General features: G+C 37.7%; 1 protein-coding gene across 6 annotated transcripts in view; it reads left to right on the top strand.

Annotated features, from left to right (window-relative positions):
* NUMB (NUMB endocytic adaptor protein) overlaps window positions 1-20,660 on the top strand; it is a 193,248-nt gene that overhangs the window by 126,280 nt on the left and 46,308 nt on the right. The gene's annotated exons all lie outside the window — the stretch shown is intronic.

Genomic DNA, 20,660 nt, shown 5'->3' with positions numbered 1-20,660 from the left:
GTGTTACTGTCGATTTCCTCTTTTATAGCTGTTAGCAGTTGCCTCATGTATTGAGGTGCTCCTATGTTGGGTGCATATATATTTATAATTGTTATATCTTCTTCTTGGATTGATCCCTTGATCATTATGTAGTGTCCTTCCTTGTCTCTTGTAACATTCTTTATTTTAAAGTCTATTTTATCTGATATGAGTATTGCTACTCCAGCTTTCTTTTGATTTCCATTTGCATGGAATATCTTTTTCCATCCCCTCACTTTCAGTCTGTATGTGTCCCTAGGTCTAAAGTGGGTCTCTTGTAGACAGCATATATATGGGTCTTGTTTTTGTATCCATTCAGCAAGCCTGTGTCTTTTGGCTGGAGCATTTAATCCATTCACGTTTAAGGTAATTATCGATATGTATGTTCCTATGACCATTTTCTTAATTGTTTGGGGTTTGTTTTTGTAGGTCCTTTTCTTCTCTTGTGTTTCCCACTTAGAGAAGTTCCTTTAGCATTTATTGTAGAGCTGGTTTGGTGGTGCTGAATTCTCTTAGATTTTGCTTGTCTGTAAAGATTTTGATTTCTCCATCAAATCTAAATGAGATCCTTGTGGGGTAGAGTAATCTTGGTTGTAGGTTCTTCCCTTTCATCACTTTAAGTATATCATGCCACTCCCTTCTGGCTTGTAGAGTTTCTGCTGAGAAATCAGCTGTTAACCTTATGGGAGTTCCCTTGTATGTTATTTGTCATTTTTCCCTTGCTGCTTTCAATAATTTTTCTTTGTCTTTAATTTTTGCCACTTTGATTACTATGTGTCTCAGCGTGCTTCTCCTTGGGTTTATCCTGTATGGGACTCTCTGGGCTTCCTGGACTTGGGTGGCTATTTCCTCTCCCATGTTAGGGAAGTTTTCGACTATAACCTCTTCAAATATTTTCTCTGGTCCTTTCTCTCTCTCTTCTCCTTCTGGGATCCCTATAATGCGAATGTTTTTGTGTTTAATGTTGTCCCAGAGTTCTCTTAGGCTGTCTTCATTTCTTTTCATTCTTTTTTCTTTAGTCTGTTCCGCAGCAGTGAATTCCACCATTCTGTCTTCCAGGTCACTTATCCGTTCTTCTGCCTCAGTTATTCTGCTATTGATTCCTTCTAGTGTAGTTTTCATTTCAGTTATTGTATTGGTCATCTCTGTTTGTTTGTTCTTTAATTCTTCTAGGTCTTTGTTAACCATTTCTTGCATCTTCTTGATCTTTGCCTCCATTCTTATTCCGAGGTCCTGGATCATCTTCACTATCATTATTCTGAATTCTTTTTCTGGAAGGTTGCCTATCTCCACTTCATTTAGTTGTTTTTCTGGGGTTTTTTCTTGTTCCTTCATCTGGTATATAGCCCTCTGCCTTTTCATCTTGTCTATCTTTCTGTAAATGTGGTTTTTATTCCACAGGCTGCAGGGTTGTAATTTTTCTTGCTTCTGCTGTCTGCCCTCTGGTGGTTGAGGCTATCTAAGAGGCTTGATGGGAGGCTCTGGTGGTGGGTAGAGCTGACTGTTGCTGTGGCAGTCAGAGCTCCGTAAAACTTTAATCCACTTGACTGTTGATGGGTGGGGCTGGGTTCCCTCCCTGTTGGTTGTTTTGCCTGAGGCAACCCAGCACTGGAGCCTACCTGGGCTCTTTGATGGGGCTAATGGCAGACTCTGGGAGGGCTCACGCCAAGGAGTACTTCCCAGAACCTCCGCTGCCAGTGACCTTGTCCCCACGGTGAAACAGAGCCAGCCCCCGCCTCTGCAGGAGACCTTCCAACACTAGCAGGTAGGTCTGGTTCAGTCTTCCCCAGGATCACTGCTCCTTCCCCTGGGTCCCGATGTGCACACTATTCTGTGTGAGCCCTCCAAGAGTGGGGTCTCTGTTTCCCCCAGTCCTGTCGAAGTCCTGTCGAAGTCCTGCAATCAACTCCCACTAGGCTTCAAAGTCTGATTCTCTATGAATTCCTCCTCCTGTTGCCGGACCCCCAGGTTTGGAAGCCTGACGTGGGGCTCAGAACCTTCACTCCAGTGGGTGGACTTCTGTGGTATAAGTGTTCGCCAGTCTGTGAGTCACCCACCCAGCAGTTATGGGATTTGATTTTACTCTGATTGCGCCCCTCCTACCGTCTCACTGTGGCTTCTCCTCTGTCCTTGGACGTGGGGTATCCTCCTTGGTGAAGTCCAGTGTGTTCCTGTCGATGATTGTCCAGCAGCCAGTTGTGATTCTGGTGCTCTCGCAAGAGGGAGTGAGAGCACGTCCTTCTACTCCGCCATCTTGGTTAATCTCTCTCTCTTTATATTTAAATAAGAATTTCTTGTATATAATCTGGAATCACTACAAATAAAATCACTTCTTTTTTTAAATTTAATTTAATTTAATTTGTTTATTTTTGGCTGTGTTGGGTCTTCGTTGCTGCCTGCGGGCTTTCTCTAGTTGCGGCGAGTGGGGGCTACTCTTCATTGCGGTGCCTGTGCTTCTCATTGCGGTGGCTTGTCTTTGTTGCGGAGCACAGGCTCTAGGCGTGTGGGCTTCAGTAGTTGTGGCTCATGGGCTCTAGAGTGCAGGCTCAGTAGTTGTGGCGCACGGGCTTAGTTGCTCCGCATTATGTGGAATCTTCCTGGACCAGGGCTTGAACCCGTGTCCCCTGCATTGGCGGGTGGATTCTTAACCACTAAGCCACCAGGGTAGTCCCAAGATCACTTCTGATGAGAATACTAATCCTGAAATATCTAAAAGTCCTGAATTATCAAGAATCACAAGAATCAAATTATTTTCAACAGGATATGCTTACTAAGTGGTGGGACAGAGGAAGCTGGCGTCTGCTTTCTTTTTTTTTTTTTTTTTTTTTTTAAATTATTTATTTATTTATTTTTGGTTGCCTTGGGTCTTCGTTGCTGTGCGCGGGTTTTCTCTAGTTGCGGCGAGCGGGGGGGTGCGCGGGCTTCTCATTGTGGTGGCTTCTCTTGTTGTGGAGCACGGGCTCTAGGTGCACAGGCTTCAGTAGTTGTAGCACGTGGGCTCAGTAGTTGTGGCTCGCGGACTCTAGAGCGCAGGCTCAGTAGTTGTGGCGCACGGGCTTAGTTGCTCCGCAGCATGTGGGATCTTCCCGGACCAGGGCTCGAACCCATGTCCCCTGCATTGGCAGGCAGATTCTTAACCACTGCGCCACCAGGGAAGCCCGGCGTCTGCTTTCTTAAATACAGGCCTGGTATGTTCTAGAAAAGCTTAAATGGGAAGAGTTAAGTCAAAAGGGATTTCCTCTTTAATCTTGTAACTTTTAATGATATAGAGGTCGTTTAAACTAATGCTGTCATTTGTCAGATCAGAAAATGGAAGCTTAAAGAGGTTAAGAACATAGTGAAGATCTCGAGAAGAGGGTGCCGTGCGGGTGCTTTTTGTTACTGCTACTTGAGACTGGAGAAGAAGGGTCTGTATTTAAGGTCATGGAAGAAATAAACGTACGTGCTATACTGCTTAGTGAAAAGAAGCAATTAATAGTAGTATAAGCATGCTATGAGATGTATTAAGTATGAGAACAAAAAATAGAAGGAACTACAACAAAATGTTAATATCTTGAAGAAAAAAATTTAGTTTAATATAAAGTGTTAGCATTTTTCTCTATTTTTTGTATATTCTTATGTGTGACTATTCTTATTGTGATTTTCTGCTCCTTTTTACTGCCTCAGTACTATGATTGAAACATGGACTAAAGTCTTAGAAAAACAATCAGTATGACAGGAAAAGTGCTTTTGAGCATCTATAGGTTAAATTAATACATGATTTTTAAAATACACAAATTATCCACAGTCTGTCAATGATGAAACATTTTCCTAATCACTTAGCTTTGTCTACGCGACACATTTGCTGAAACTTCTTTTATAGGAATAATAAACTTAATATTTAATTTTAAATGCTTAGTATGATATTAAAATACAAACAAAACAAAACAAAACACCTCTCTTACATAAAAACTAACACTCTTCTCTATTACCCCACACCCAGCCAAACAGTAGGTTCATTTTTTTTTTTTTTTAATAAATTTATTTATTTATTTTTGGCTGTGTTGGGTCTGTTGCTGTGCGTGGGCTTTTCTGTAGTTGCTGCGAACAGGGGCTACTCTTGGTTGCAGTGAGCGGGCTTCTCATTGTGGTGGCTTCTCTTGTTGCAGAGCACAGGCTCTAGGCACACAGGATTCAGTAGTTGCAGCACACAGGCTCAGTAGTTGTGGCTCGTGGGCTCTAGAGTGCAGGCTCAGTAATTGTGGCGCACGGGCTTAGTTGCTCTGTGGCATGTGGGATCTTCCCAGACCAGGGCTTGAACCTGTGTCCCCTGCATTGGCAGGCGGATTCTTAACCACTGCACCACCAAGGAAGCCCAGTAGGTTCATTTTGATTATACAAATTGAGTATTAAGTATATCAAAGTTGGTACTGTTACACATTGTTGATTGCTTGGAGGATACTTTTCAGCCTTATAGGAGCATAATTTGGAAATATCAGTTAAAATTTTAAATGCACTTTTCATTTGACCAGCAATTTTACATTTAAGAATTACATTTAAGTACATCCATAGATATACACTGGCATGAGTGATCATTCTAGCAGTTTGTTTATAATAATAAAAATCTGGAAACAAGTTAAATGCCATCATTCTGGGATTGGGTAAAGAAATTATGACATCAATTATGGGGAATTCTTTGACACTTAAAGAAAGAATAAGGTAGATCTGTATTCACATACTTGGTAAATTATTTTGAACACCTGCTATGTGCCAGACAGATGCTAAGTGGTAAGCAAATAAGATATAGTTCTTGCTCTTGTAGAGTTTATAGTTTCCTTGTGGGAGAGATAGACTTTAATTAGATATTTGTGTTAATAATATATGATTACAAACCGAGATATGTGCTTTTTAAAACTTTTTTTCTCTCTTTTAAAAAATTTTATTGAAATATAGTTAATATACAATGTTGTATTAATTTCAGGTATAGAGCAAAGTGATTAGTTATATATATATTCTTTACATTCTCTTCCATTATAGGTTATTATAAGATATTGAATATAGTTCCCTGTGCTATACAGTAGGTCCTTGTTGGTTGTCTATTTTATATATAGTAGTGTGTATATTTTAATCCCAAACTGCTAATTTATCCCTCCCCCACCCCTTTCCCCTTTGGTACCCCTATGTTTGTTTTCTATGTCTGTGAGTCTATTTCCATTTTGTAAATAAGTTCATTTGTATCTTTTTTTTTTAAGATTCCACATATAAGTGATATCATATGATATTTGTCTTTATCTCTGTGGCTTACTTCACTTAGTGTGATAATCTCTGGGTCCATCCGTGTTGCTGCAAGTGGCATTATTTCATTCTTTTTTATGGCTGAGTAATATTCCATTGTATGTATTTACCACATCTTCTTTACCCATTCATCTGTCGATGGACACTTAGGTTGCTTCCATGTCTTGGCTATTGTAAATAGTGCTGCTGTGAACATTGGAGTGCATATATCTTTTTGGATTATAGTTTTCTCTGGATGTTTGCCCAGGAGTGGGATTGCTGGATCATGTGATAGATCTATTTTTAGTTTTTTAAGGAACCTCCATACTGTTCTCCATAGTAGCTGCACCAGTTTACATTCCCACCAACAGTGTAGGATGGTTCCTTTTCCTCCACAGCCTCTCCAGCATTTATTATTTGTAGACTTTTTGGTGGTGGCCCTTCTAACTGGTGTGAGGTGGTACCTCATGGTAGTTTTGATTTGCATTTCTCTAATAATTAACGAAGTCAAGCATCTTTTCATGTGCTTTTTGGCCATCTGTATGTCTTCTTTGGAGAAATGTCTACTTAGGTCATCTAAGTAGACATTTTTGATTGGGTTGTTCGTGTTTTTGATATTAAACTGTATGAGCTGTTTGCATATTTTGGAGATTAATCCCTTGTCAGTTGCATCATTTGCAAATGTTCTTTCCCATTCTGTAGGTTGTCTTTTTTTTTTTTTTTGTGGCTGTGTCGGGTGTTAGTTGCGGGATCTTCGTTGTGGCACACAGGGTCTTTCCTTGCAGCGCGCGGCATCTTCGCTGCAACGCGTGGGCTTCTCTCTAGTTGTGGCATGCAGGTTTTCTCTTTCTCTAGTTGAGGTGCGCAGGTTCAGTAGTTGTGGCATGCAAGGGCTTAGTTGCCCCGCAGCATGTGGGACCTTAGTTCCCTGACCAAGGATCGAACCTGCGTCCCCTGCATTGCAGGATGGATTCTTTACCATTGGACCACCAGGGAAGTCCCTGTAGGTTGTCTTTTTGTTTTGTTTATGGTCTGTTTTTCTGTGCAAAAGCTTTTAAGTTTAATTAGATCACGTTTGTTTGAGGTAAGTGCTTTTTAAAAGGGAATCTGGTTCTGTAAGAACGTGTAACAAAAAACTTGACTTAGACTACAGGATAAGGGAAGGCTTCCCTGAGAAAGTAAAGTTTGACCTGATATCTAAAGACTGAGTAGGAATGAATTAGGTACAAAGATAGGCAGAACATTTCAAAATTATGGAAGGTGTATATACATAGGCCCTGGTGGTGGGAGGAAAGAATATCAAGGAGCTAAAGGAAAGCTGTAGTGTAGGAAGTTAGATGAACCTGGAAAGAAGTAAGGCAGAGCCTTGTAGGCCATGTTAAGGATTTTAGACTTTTAGAGTAATGGGAAGCCATTAAATGGTGTGTTGTTCATTATTTGTTTATTTTATTATGATAAAATATACATAACAAAAAAATGTAATAACATTCATATTGTTGTGCAGTCATCAGCACTATCTATCTCCAGAACTTTTTCATCTTCCCAAACTGGGACTCTAGCTGCAGTTGTTTGGAGGTCACCCATAGTGGTTACAAGGAATCTGGTGAAAGATTACTAATCCAGAGGGGAGATAATGGTAGGCTGGACTAGGGTGGTGGCTGTGGAGATGAAAAGAAATGAAGTAAATTGAAAGATAATTGAGATAAAGGCAACAGGAATTGGAGACAGATTGGATCTAGGAAATGAAAAAGGGTCGTAGTAAGGATGATACCTAGTATCTTGTCCCAAACTGATAGAGGTGATGATCATTGATATAGGAAACATGAAAGAATATTCTCTGCATGTGCTTATACAGAATGATTTTAGTGTATTATTAAGTGATAAAGACAAGGTACAGAGCAGTTTATATAGAATGATTCTGTTTATGGTTAAAAAGAAAAAATCATGTATATGCTTATATATATGTAAGAAATATCTGTAAGAAGATGACACAGGTAATTCTGAACCCTGAATGGTAATGAAGGATTGGGGATCTTTTACTTTTCAATATATATCCTTTGGAACTAGTGACATTTTTTATCATGAGCATGTATCATATTTGTAATAAGCATATATATATATATATGTATATATATATATTTTTAAAACCTCATTCACAGGATTCTGAGAGACTCGTATACAGTGTTGAAATAAGTGTAGTAAAGTTAATTGAAGATTTGTATCTTATGCAGGTAGGGCAGCTTATTTAGGGTGTTTTTGTTTGGTCTTTTCCAAATGGTCTTTTGAAATCCTTTCTACAAGATATTCATCCTCTCTGCTGTGTTGTGCTCCCCTTACCTGCCTTCCTTCCCAACCCACCCTATCCCCCCCCATCCCATACTCTTACATACAGGTGACCCAGGATAGAATAGGAGAATCAAAACCTGAAATTCTTTTCCCATAGCCTAGAAATAGATGCATTTCCTCAGTCAGATATAACTGGGCAAATGATATCTTACCTGGGCTTGCCTTAGAAACCACTGAATTCTGAGCTAGTAATGGATTGGTATAAATAAATTTCCCATGTAGGCAACTAGTAAGGTGGTGGGCATGCTTACTGAGGGAGAACATGTTTGGGGGTAGAGAAGATGAGTTCCTTTTGAGGTGCATATGAGACATGCACATGCAGATCCCCACTGACCACAAAAGCTCCATGAGCTTTGATTTTGAGGTTACAAATAAACTTTAGTGAGTAGGTGAGTTTGCAAATATGGAATCCTCGAATAACAAGGGTTGGCTATATATAAATTAACATTAGAGTCATGAGTAAGTAAGATTGCCTAGGGGAAGTGAGAAGAGAAGAAGGCCTGGGACGAACATAGAAAGGACAGGCAGTGTAATACGTATCTTCAAAGGAGAATAAGAATGAGTAGCCAGAGAGACAGAAGGGAAACCAGGAGAACGTGGTCTCAGAAACCAAGGTTTCAAGGAAGAGGAAAGTGGTCAAGTGCTATAAAGAAATCAAGTAAGAAATGAAACTTCATTAGATTAAATATTTGAAAGTGTTGGTGACTTACAGTGGAGTCATGAGGATGGAATCTAGGTTGAGTGGATGGATGCAAAATAAGGAGACAACAAATCTAGAGATTACTAATCCAAGAAGTTTGTCAGACAAGGTTATGTGATGGGGGGAGGGGTGGAAGGGGGCAGTATTGCAAGAGGTAGAAGGAAACTTTGGTGGTAATGGCTGTCTATTACATTGATTGTGATGATGGTTTCTCAGGTATATACATGATTCAAAAACTCAGCAGATTGTGTACTTTAAATATGTATAGTTTATTGTATGTCAGTTATACCTCAGTAAGGCAGTTAAATTTTGATTTTAATGAAGAAGTCTGTCTTCAAAGGAGACCAGAAAGACAGAGTAACAAAGGGAGTGTGAGGTTGAAAACCTGTGTGTGTGTGTTGGGGGTGGAGGGGTATTTTGTTTTGTTTTTAAAAACAGTTTTATTAGATAATTTGCGTAAAATGAAGTTTACTCATTTAAAGGGTGTAAATCACCATGGTTTGATTTTGTGTTGAATTTTGTTTTTAAAATGGGAGAGACTTGAGCAGAAATAAAGGTCTTCACAAAGAAGCACGTAGAGGGTGGATTAATTTTATACTGGAGGAAGGATGCTGCTTCTATTTTAACAATAGCAAAGGTGAAAAACAGGGTAAATGCACTTAAATTTATGGTGTTGGTGGCATGAGATTGATGGAGTTCTATTCTAAAGACGTATTTTCTCAAGGAAATAGGAAGTGAAGACATCTGTAGAAGAGAGAGGGGAGAAGTTGTGGAATTAGATTGGCATAGCTACTCTAGAGAATAGGCGACACAGAATTTGCAGTTACTAGAAATAGAAATGCAATTACTAGACACTAATCAAGTGAAGCTACAGCTGGTTTGGGCTCTGCCATGTATGTTTAAATAAACTGGTGCCTGTGGAAGTGTAATAATTTAGTATTAGAGTAGTGATTAGTTAGAGTTAAGTAGGTTTCAAAGCTTGTCTTGCAATTCTGTCTGCTAGTATAAGAGATACTATTAATAAACAGAATCCAGCAACCAAATTAAAGAATAATTTATGTCCTCATTATTATCAAAAGATAAAGATCGAGGGAACAAATACCTTTTATATCAGAATGGGACAGCTCTTTACAACCATACACACAGAGACTTCCCACTACTTTACGTTGGCTAAGATTGAATCAAATCAAATCCATAGTTGCAAGCAAAGTCAAGAAAGCAATTATTTGGTTTTTTTCAGCCTGTACCGTGGAGGCAAGCTCTTCTGGCAGGGAAACCATTTGAAAGAATGGCTGTCATGTAGGCAACTAACAATGTCAGCCACAGTCACTATATCATATATAATCTTCTTAAACATCTGTCCTCTCTTTTTTTGTTCTTTTTCCTACTGCCACTGCTTTAATCAAGTCCTCATCTTTGTTTTCTCCCTCAGACCATTACAAGAACTCTTGACTGTTTTTCTTGCTTTTGATCTTGTTTCCCTTCCAAACTATTGTCTTAGTGCATAATAGTGATCTTTCTAAATTGCACATATGGTTACGTCACTTACCTGCTTCCTGTCCTTCAGTGGCTCTGTAATAAAATTTTGGAGAGGCATCTAGACTTCTGTAAAAGCATATACTTTTAAGCCAAACTACCTGAGTTGAGTTGGATCTATGCCAGTTATTATTAACTATGTGATCTCTCTTAAAAATTACTTAACCTCTGTTGAATGGATGAAGAAGATGTGGTATATACATACAATGGAATATTACTCAGCCATAAAAAAGAATGAAATAATGCCATATGCAGCAACATGGATGGACCTAGAGATTATCATACTATATGAAATAAGCCAGTGAGAGAAAGACAAATAACATATGATATTGCTTATATGTGGAAACTTAAAAAAAAAAAAAAAAGATACAAATGAACTTATATACAAAACAGAAATAGAAGCACAGACATAAAAAATAAATTTAGCACCAGCTTCTGGCAGCCACCGATCTATTTTTCTCTTCTGTATTTTTGCTTTTACCAGAAAGTCATATAAATTGAATCATATGATATTTTGCCTTTTGAATATGGCTTCTTTCACTTAACATGATGTACATGCGATTCATCTATGTTGTTGTGTTTAGCATTTAATTGAAGAGTAGTATTTCATTGTATGGTGTACCACATTTTACTTATTAGTTCTCTAGTTAGAGGAAATTTGGGTTTGGCCAGCTTGGGAGGATTGCAAATAAAGCCTATAAACATGACTGTGTAAGTTTTCATACAAATATAAGTTTCCATTTTAATAAGGTAAATACAAAGGAGCAGAATTGCTGGACCATATGGTAAATCTATGCTTAACTTTGTAAAATACTGCCAAATTATTTTCCAAAATGTCTCTACCATTTTGCATTCCCACCAACAAAGTATAAGTGTTACAGTGATTCTACATCATTACCAGAACATGGAATTGTCAGGTTTTTAAAGTTCTAATTATTTTGTCTATTCTAAACATATTTGGTTGTATCTCATTGTGGTTTTAATTTGTTTTTCTCTAATGACTAGTAGTGTTGAGCGTCTTTTCATGTAACTATTTTGCCATTCATACTTTTTTTTTGGTAAAATTTCTATTCATATCTGATGCCAATTTGAAAAATTAGATTATTTGTTTTCAGATTTTTGAGTTTTGAGAGCTCTTTATGTATTCTCTCTATATATGTACTTTATTAAATATATGATTTGCAAATTAAAAAAATAAATAAATTTAGGGTACCAAAGGGGAAAGGGGGAGATAAATTAGGAGTTTGGGATTAACATATATACACTACTATGTATAAAATAGATAGCCAATTAACATATATACACTACTATGTATAAAATAGATAACCAACAAGGACCTACTGTATAGCACAGGGAACTGCACTCAGTATTTTGTAATAACCTATAAGGGAAAAGAATCTGAAAAAGAATATATAACGGAATCAGTTTGCTGTACATCTGAAACTAACACAACAGTTTAAATCAACTATACTTCAGTAAAAAAATAAAATTAAAAAAGAAGTTACTTAACTTCTCTGTGCCTCAGGTTTTTCATCTGTAAAATGAGAACTAGTACTAGAATTAGTATAGTGTTATGAAAATTAAATGAGTAAATACAGTATATGAAAAATACAACACTGTCTGGCACATAGTGAGTGCACAATAAATGTTTGCTGCTGCTGCTACTCTGATTGTTGTTATTGGTTAGATGACAACTGAATACTTGAGTTTTTAATCTGCATTTCTTATTTTTTTTGGTGTTTTCCTTAATTGATTTTTTTAACACTGGAAGTTAAATGTCTTCTCTTGAAAAGGAGCCGGAAGTTTTTGATAGATGTTTGGTGCCTGAGGACTTATGCACTGGTTATACCAACCTCTCCCAGCTTTAAAAATTCTGTTTATCCCAAGAGATGAGATATTTTCTGCTGCTTATAATTTTATTGCTTGTGTGTGACAGTCTTCTGCATACGTAATGTTTTGTTTCAAAGCTGCCTCACACTGTAAAACTTAATGTTCAGCCACGTGTGATACCAATGAAATAAATCGACTGAAGTGACAATTGGTTGAACAGATACATTGTATTCACATCTAAGTTTGGTAGCATGCTGGCAATGACAAATACATCATAATTTGCTCTTCTTTCTGAAACATTAAAAATTTGGAAAAATCGGTCTTTGGATCAGAGCAATGAGATATTTCAGATAAGTTTTTAACATAAATTGTGAAATTTTACTGGCTTATTCGTCCCAAGCATTTCAGTTACTCATGATTTGCTGTATACTTTACAAAGAAGTTTCAACTCTATTCAGTAACTCTTTTTTAAAAAAAATTTACTGAAATATAGTTGATATACAATGTTGTGTTAGTTTCAGGTGTACAGCAAAGTGATTCAGTTATACATTCTTTGTTTACATTCTCTTCCATTATAGGTTATTACAAGATATTGAGTATACTTCCCTTGCTATACAGTAGGTCCTTGTTGGTTATCTGTTTTACATAAACTAGTATGTATATTTTATTTTATTTATTTTGTAAACCTGTTTTTAAAAAAATTTATATTATTTATATTATTTATTTTTGGCTGTGTTGGGTCTTCGTTGCTGCGCGTGGGCTTTCTCTAGTTGTGGCAAGTGGGGGCTACTCTTTGTTGGGGTGTGTGGGCTTCTCATTGCAGTGGCTTCTCTTGTTGCAGAGCATGGGCCCCAGGCACACAGGCTTCAGTAGTTGTGGGTCTCGGGCTCTAGAGCGCAGGCTCAATAGTTGTGGCTCACGGGCTTAGTTGCTCCACGGCATGTGGGATCCTCCCAGACCAGGGCTCAAACCCATGTCCCCTGCATTGGCAGGCGGATTCTTAACCACTGCGCCACCAGGGAAGCCCAGTATGTATATTTTAATCCCACTACTAATTTATCCCCCCCCTACCCCTTTCCCCTTTGGTAACCCTAAATTTGTTTTCTATGTCTGTGAGTCTATTTCTGTTTTGTAAATAAGTTCATTTTTATCTTTTTTTTTTTAGATTGCACATATAAGTGATATCATGATATTTGTCTTTCTATGGCTTACTTCACTAAGTGTCATAATCTCTAGGTCCATCCATGTTGCTGCAAATGGCATTATTTCATTCTTTTTTATGGCTGAGTAATATTCCATTGTATGTATATATCACATTTTCTTTGCCCATTCATCTGTCGATGGACACTTAGGTTGCTTCCATGTCTTGGCTATTGTAAATAGTGCTGTTATGAACATTGGGGTACATGTATCTTTTTGGATTATAGTTTTCTCTGGATATATGCCCAGGAGTGGGATTGCTGGACCATATGGTAGCTCTATTTTTAGTTTTTTAAGGAACCTCCATACTGTTCTCCATAGTGGCTGCACCAGTTTACATTCCCACCAACAATGTAGGATGGTTTCTTTTCCTCCACAGCCTCTCCAGCATTTATTATTTGTAGACTTTTTGACGGTGGCCCCTCTAACCAGTGTGAGGTGGTACCTCAGTAGTTTTGATTTGCATTTCTCTAATAATTAACATTGTGGAGCATCTTTTCATGTGCCTTTTGGCCATCTGTATGTCTTCTCTGGAGAAATGGCTGTTTAGTCTGTTCAGTAACTCTTAAGAATTTATTTTCTTTGTGGAGTAAAATGCAGTAAGATTACATGATATTGTTAGGGAATAGTTGATGATATCTGATTATTTGAAGTTAGGATTTGAACTTTGGCAGTCTAGATTTAGAGGGTTGTGTTCTTAAGCACTATGTTATAATTTTATAACACAATGTGTGAATTAAAAATTACTTTATTAAAACAGTGTTGAATATAATTAAACTTTAAAAAAATTCATGATATATGCTTTTCATTCATATGATATATGCTTGTGGCTAAAAAACAACAGTGCCTTCCCTACCCCTAATCCCACTCCCCAGTGACACTTTTAACCATTTTTATTTCTGCTTCCCATTGGTAATATTTTAACTTCTTTAGATAATATGATTTTACTGTCTGTTCTTCATTTACCAATGCTTATCATTGGTTCTCCACTATGAAGAAGAGAAAGGATGATTTAACCCACACATCCTGCCCTTCCATCTTCTCTTTGCCCCTTCTCCACCCAGACTTCAGGGATTAGATTATTTTTAGTTTTTTCTCTTGGTTTCCTATACTCATAAAATTTTTGTTCTATTAATTTTAGATGGTATGTCTTCATTCCCTACCATGTAATATAAAAATACTAAAACCCTTTGTTCTCTTACCTTCAAACTGATATCAACTATGCTTTTCTTTTTAACATTATATAGGTCAATAATATTTGCATTCTACACCATAAATTGTCTCCCTTTCTTTGTCTTGAGTTTATTGTAAAAGTTTTCATTATTATGACTCTTATTATTGTTTAATGTAGCACTAACTAATGTGTACATTTCCTTCTCTGTCCAGTAATTCATGGATGTAGTCAAAAGATATTCACTGAGTGCCTGCTCTGTTGTAGGCATCTAGGCACTGGGAACACAAGGGAACAAAACAGACAAAATCCTTGCACAGTGCATACATTCTAGTGGGTGTTAACAGTGAACAAATAAATGTACCTGGCATACAAAAAGGGAATTAGGTGTTAAGGGAGTATGTGGAGGGTGAGATTTAAAATAGGATGCTCAGGGAATCCCTCACTGAAAAAGTGATTTTTTAGGAAAGACCCAAGAAAAGTAAGAAAGCAACATTCAGGTGTCTGAAGAAGCAGATTGTAGACAGCGGGGCAGCAAGTGCAAAGGCTCTGGGGTAGGAGAAAGCCTGTTGTGTTGGAGGCACAGCAAGGAGGCCAGTGTGTTTAGAGCAGATGGCACAAGTAGAGGTGAGATCAGGTAAGTAGCAGGGTCCCCTGATTATGCATGTAGTTTAGTACTTTTCAGTACTATCAGACCTATCACCTGTTAATTTACTAGTTATATAACCTTGTCTAAAGCACGTAACTGTTTTGACACCTAGTGTCTCATTTGGAAGGTGAAGTTTTTTGATCTCTTTAAGTTTTTTTAAGCTTTAAATTTATGTGATTAGATTTAGTACCTATGCTTAGTTTAGTTTTTTTTTTGCCGCACTGCGCAACTTGTGGGATCTTAGTTCCCCAACGAGGGATTGAACCCTGGCCCTTGGCAGTGAAAGTGCGGAGTCCTAACCACTGGTCCACCAGGGAATATACTTAGTTTAGATCACTTGTTCAAATGTAATTGTATTATTCCAAATTTATACTTAAAGAATAGTCCATTTTAATTTAACTACTCCTTTTTGATTAAAGACCCTTAACAAGTTTTGATGTCATGTTCTGCACATCTGCGTCCTGTATTTGCTAAATAACATAGGCTATGTGTATGTGATAATGTGCCTTATAGCTGCTTATAAATTAATGATTCTGTCACTTTTTGTTAATGCTGGGAACTGCTGACTGTACAGTCTCTCACATCAGAGCTCTGCAATTTCTTCTTATGGATAACAGTAGCAAAGCAGGGGGGAAATCTACTTTTTAAATAATTTTTTTCAAGAAAAGGAAAAATGACTTAATTCATCCAAGAATGAAATTCCACATACTAGTTTTTCTAAACTACTTTTTGTGAATAAAAGTCCCTGACTCAGAGGGAGTTTGGAAATGGTAACAGACAAAAGAAGTCCCAGAGTCAAATATTTTAGCCATTAAAGCATAAATCAGCTGCAGTTCTTCAGTGAGATAGTGTCTCAGAGAAGAAAAGAGACCTCTTTAATAATGTTTTTTCAATTGGCATGTTTTTCTCATAGTCTAATAAGACACAAGGCTGATTTCCATCTCCACATTTCTAAACTAGATTATGCGACTGAGTTAGTCCATATGTGAGATACTTTTGTTTTCTTCTTTCCACCAAGTCTTCCCTCCTTTTTTTTTTTTTTTCCTGGCATAAATACCCATATGTGACCAGTTGAGATGATCAAGATGATAGAATAAAATCCCTTGGAAACCTCTGTTCATTTCTCAGCACCTAAAGGTAACTCAAAGATCATAAAACCCTACTTTCTCATTTTATTATTAATATAAAATAGAAACAGAGGTTAAATAACTTGGAGGTAGTATTAGAAATGAACCTTAATAAAAAACAAGAAATAAAACATATATAAGGGAATCCCCTGGTGGTTCAGTGGTTAGGACACCACATGTTCACTGCCAAGGGCCCAGGTTCAGTCCCTGGTCAGGGATCCCACAGACTGTGTGGTGCAGGCAAAAACGCCCCCCCCCCCACACACAGATAGGTAATACTAGAGATAAGAAAGTGTGAAGGGACTTCCCTGGTAGTCCAGTGGTTAAGATGCCATGCTTCCACTGCAAGGGGCGCGGGTTTGATCCCACACACCACGTGGAGCAGCAAAAAAAAAAAAGGAAAAAAATAAAAGAAAGAAAATGGAGAGACTCAGTTACAGACTAAATATGTGCATACTGTATAGTTTGACAAATTTGAAAATTTAGATTAAGAATATTCTAGGAAAATATGCATTATTAAAATTAGCTAAAGGGGCTTCCCTGGTGGCACAATGGTTGAGAATCTGCCTGCCAATGCAGGGGACACGGGTTCGAGCCCTGGCCTGGGAAGATCCCACATGCCGCGGAGCGACTAGGCCCGTGAGCCACAATTGCTGAGCCTGCGTGTCTGGAGCCTGTGCTCCGCAACAAGAGAGGCCGCGATAGTGAGAGGCCCACGCACCGCGATGAAGAGCGGCCCCCACTTGCCGCAACTAGAGAAAGCCCTCGCACAGAAACGAAGACCCAACACAGCCATAAATAAATAAATAAATAAATAAATAAATAAATAAATAAATAAATAAAAATTTAAAAAAAATTAGCTAAAGTACAAGCATAAAAGTTGAATAGACCCCTAACCATGAAGGAAATAGAGAAAGTTATTAAAACTCCAAAGCTATCCCCAAAAGACTTAGTATAGATGGTTTTACAGGTCAGTTTTCTTTCACAACCTTGAAGCATAACTCTTATGCTATTTAACTGTACCAGAGCTGACAGGGGGAAAAAAATAGAGAGAAAGAAAGGGAAGAAAAAGAGGACAGTTTCCAGTTTTTTTTAAGGCATTAACAAAATCCTGATACAACTACCTAACAAAGATAGCACAAACACAAAAAATCATAGACCAACTCCACTTAAGAATATAGATGAAAAACTAGGCAGAAAAGTAGAACAAATGCGATCTAAAAGTAGGGTTTAACTCAAGAATCCACAAATGATTCAGTATTAGGAAATTTGATATAGTTCATCACATTGATGGGTCTAAGAGGAAAAGGACTTCATCATTGCAATGGAAGCGACATTGAAGGACTCACACTTTTTGATTTCAAAACTTAGTACAAAGCTTAAGTCATCAAACCATTGTAGTAAAGGCATAAGGACAGATGTATAGAACAATAGAATAGAATTGAGAGTACAAAAATAAACCTAAACATCTATGGCCAACTGATTTCTGACAAGAGTACCAAGACCATTCAATGGGGAAAGAATAGTCTTTTCAGCAAATGGTGATGGGACAACTGGATTTCCACGTGGCAAAAAATGAAGCTGGACTCCTACCTCACACGATATACAAAAATTATTTCAAAATGGATCAACAACCTAACTATAAGAGTAAAACCATAAAACTCTTAGATGATAACATGGGGTAAATCTTCATGACCTTCATATACATGACACCAAAAGCATGAGCAAAAAAGGAAAAAATATATGAACTGGACTTCATTAAAATTAAAAACTTTTGTGCATTTGACGTTATCAAGAAAGTGAAAAGAGAACTACAGACTGGGAGAAAACATTTGGAAATCATATGTCTGATAAGAGTCTAGTATCCAGAATATATAAAAGAACCTGATTTAAAAAGGGACAAAGGACTTGAATAGAAATTTCTCCAAAGAAGATACACAAATGGCCAAGAAGCACATGAAAAGATAGTCAGCATCATTAGTCATTAAGGAAATACATATCAAAACCACAATGAAGTACCACGTCATACCCACTTGGATGCCTATACTTAAAAAAACAAAAAGGAAATCAAGTGTTGATGAGCATGTGGAGAAACCAGAACCCTCTTACATTGCTGATGGGAATGAAAAATGGTTCAGCTTCTGTGAAAAGCAGTTTAGTGGGTCCTCAAAAAGCTAAACATAGAATTACCATATGACTCAGCAATTCTACTGCTAGATATACACCCAAAAGAGTCAAAAACAGATACTCAAATAAATACATGTACACTCATGTCTATAGCACCACTATTCATGATAGCTGAAAGGTGGAAACAGCCCAAATGTCCCTCAGTGGAAGAATGGAAAAACAAACTATGGAAATACATATACATCAGCTATAAAAAGCAATAAAGTACTCATACATACTACAATGTGGTGACCCCATACTACAATGTGGTGACCTCAAAAACAGTATGCTAAGTGAAATATATCCGACATGAAAGGTCACATATTGTATGATTCCATTTATATGAAATATCCAGAATAGGTAAATCCATAAAGACAGAATGCAGGTTATTGATTGTTAGGGGCTGTGTGGAGGGGCATTGGGAAGCAAATGCTTAATAGGTACAGGTTCTTCTTTTGGTGTAAAGAAAATGTTTTGACTATAAAGCTACTATAGGGCTTCCCTGGCGGCGCAGCGGTTGAGAATCTGCCTGCCAGTGCAGGGGACACGGGTTCGAGCCCTGGTCTGGGAAGATCCCACATGCCGCGGAGCAACTAGGCCCGTGAGCCACAACTACTGAGCCTGTGCGTCTGGAGCCTGTGCTCTGCAACAAGAGAGGCCGTGATAGTGAGAGGCCCGCGCACCGCGATGAAGAGTGGCCCCTGCTTGCCGCAACTGGAGAAAGCCCTCGCACAGAGGTGAAGACCCAACACAGCCAAAAATAAATGAATAAATAAATAAAATTTAAAAAAAAAGCTACTATAAAGTATGGTACTGGCACAAAAACAGAAATACAGATCAATGGTACAGAATAGAAAGCCCAGAGATAAACCCATGCACCTGTGGTCACCTAATCTATGACAAAGGATGCAAGAATATACAATGGAGACAAAGCAGCCTCTTCAATAAATGGTGCTGGGAAAACTGGACAACTACATGTAAAAGAATGAAATTAGAACACTACCTAACACCATACACAAAAATAAACTCAAAATGGATTAAAGACCTAAATGTAAGACCAGACACTATAAAACTCTTAGTGGAAAATATAGGAAAAACACTCTGACATAAATCACAGCAAGATCTTTTATGACCCACCTCCTAGAGTAATGAAAATAAAAACAAAAATAAGCAAATGGGACCTAATTAAACTTAAAAGCTTTTGCATACAAGACAAAAAGACAACCCTCAGAATGGGAGAAAGTATTTGCAAATGAAGCAACAAAGTATTAATCTCCAAAATATACAAACAGCTCATGCAGCTCAATATCAAAAGAACAAATAACCCAATCAAAAAATGGGCGGAACACCTAAATAGACATTTCAGCAAAGAAGACATACAGATGGCCAAGAGGCATATGAAAAGTTGCTCAGCATCACTAATTATTAGAGAAATGCAAAGCAAAACTACCATGAGGTATCAGTGGTCAGAACGGGCATCATCAGAAAATCTACAAACAATAAATGCTGGAGAGGGTGTGGAGAAAAGGGAACCCTCTTGCACTGTTGGTGGGAATGTAAATTGATACAGCCACTGTGGAGAACAGTATGGAGGTTCCTTAAAAAACTGAAAATAGAACTACCATACGACCCAGCAGTCCCACTACTGGGCATATACCCTAAGAAAACCATAATTCAAAAAGACACATGCACCCCAATATTCATTGCAGCACTGTTTACAATAGCCAGGACATGGAAATGACCTAAATGTCCATTGACGGATGGATAAAGAAGATGCGGTCCATATATATAATGGAATATTACTCAGCCATAAAAAGAAATGAAATTGGGTCATTTGTAGAGATGTGGATGGACATAGAGCCTGTCATACAGAGTGAAGTAAGTCAGAAGGAGAAAAACAAATATCGTATGTTAACACATATATGTGGTATCTAGAAAAATGGTACAGATGAACCTATTTTCAGGGCAGGAATAGAAAGGCAGACGTAGAGAATGGACATGTGGACACAGTGGGGCAAGGGGGGGTGGGACGAATTGAGAGATTAGGTTTGACATAAATACACTACCATGTGTAAAATAGATAGCTAGTGGGAACCTGCTGTATAGCACAGGGAGCTCAGCTCGGTGCTCTGTGATGGCCTAGTTGGGTGGGATGTGGAGGGAGGGAGGTCCAAGAGGGAGGGGATGTGTGTATGCATATGGCTGATTCACTTCGCTCTGCAGCAGAAACTAACACAACATTGTAAAGCAATTATAGTCTAATAATAAATAAATAAATAAAAAGAAAATGTTTGGGAACTAGATAAAGGTGGAGATTGTACAACATTGTGAATATACTAAATGCCACTGAATTATGCACTTTAAAATGATTAATTTTATGTTATGTGGATTATATCAGTAAAATAGAAACATTAAAAATATTATTTTACAATCCTGATAAATCTTCTTATAAAAATCAGAATAGCATAATACTTTCTTTCAATGACTGAAAAACTATCCCAGAGTCATGCATGATGGTGAAACACGTACAATGAATTCAGGAGGAAGGTCAGGTTGTTCTTAAACATCATTATTATTCGACAGTGATTGAGAAATGGTAGTAAGTACCTTTGGATAAGAAAATAAACAAAAGTTGTAAATGTGGGAAATCCAGATATTTTCTGT

Source organism: Eubalaena glacialis, chromosome 2 (genome assembly GCF_028564815.1).
Source record: "Eubalaena glacialis isolate mEubGla1 chromosome 2, mEubGla1.1.hap2.+ XY, whole genome shotgun sequence".
Lineage (NCBI taxonomy): Eukaryota > Metazoa > Chordata > Mammalia > Artiodactyla > Balaenidae > Eubalaena > Eubalaena glacialis.
This window is presented reverse-complemented; position numbering and strand designations above follow the sequence as displayed.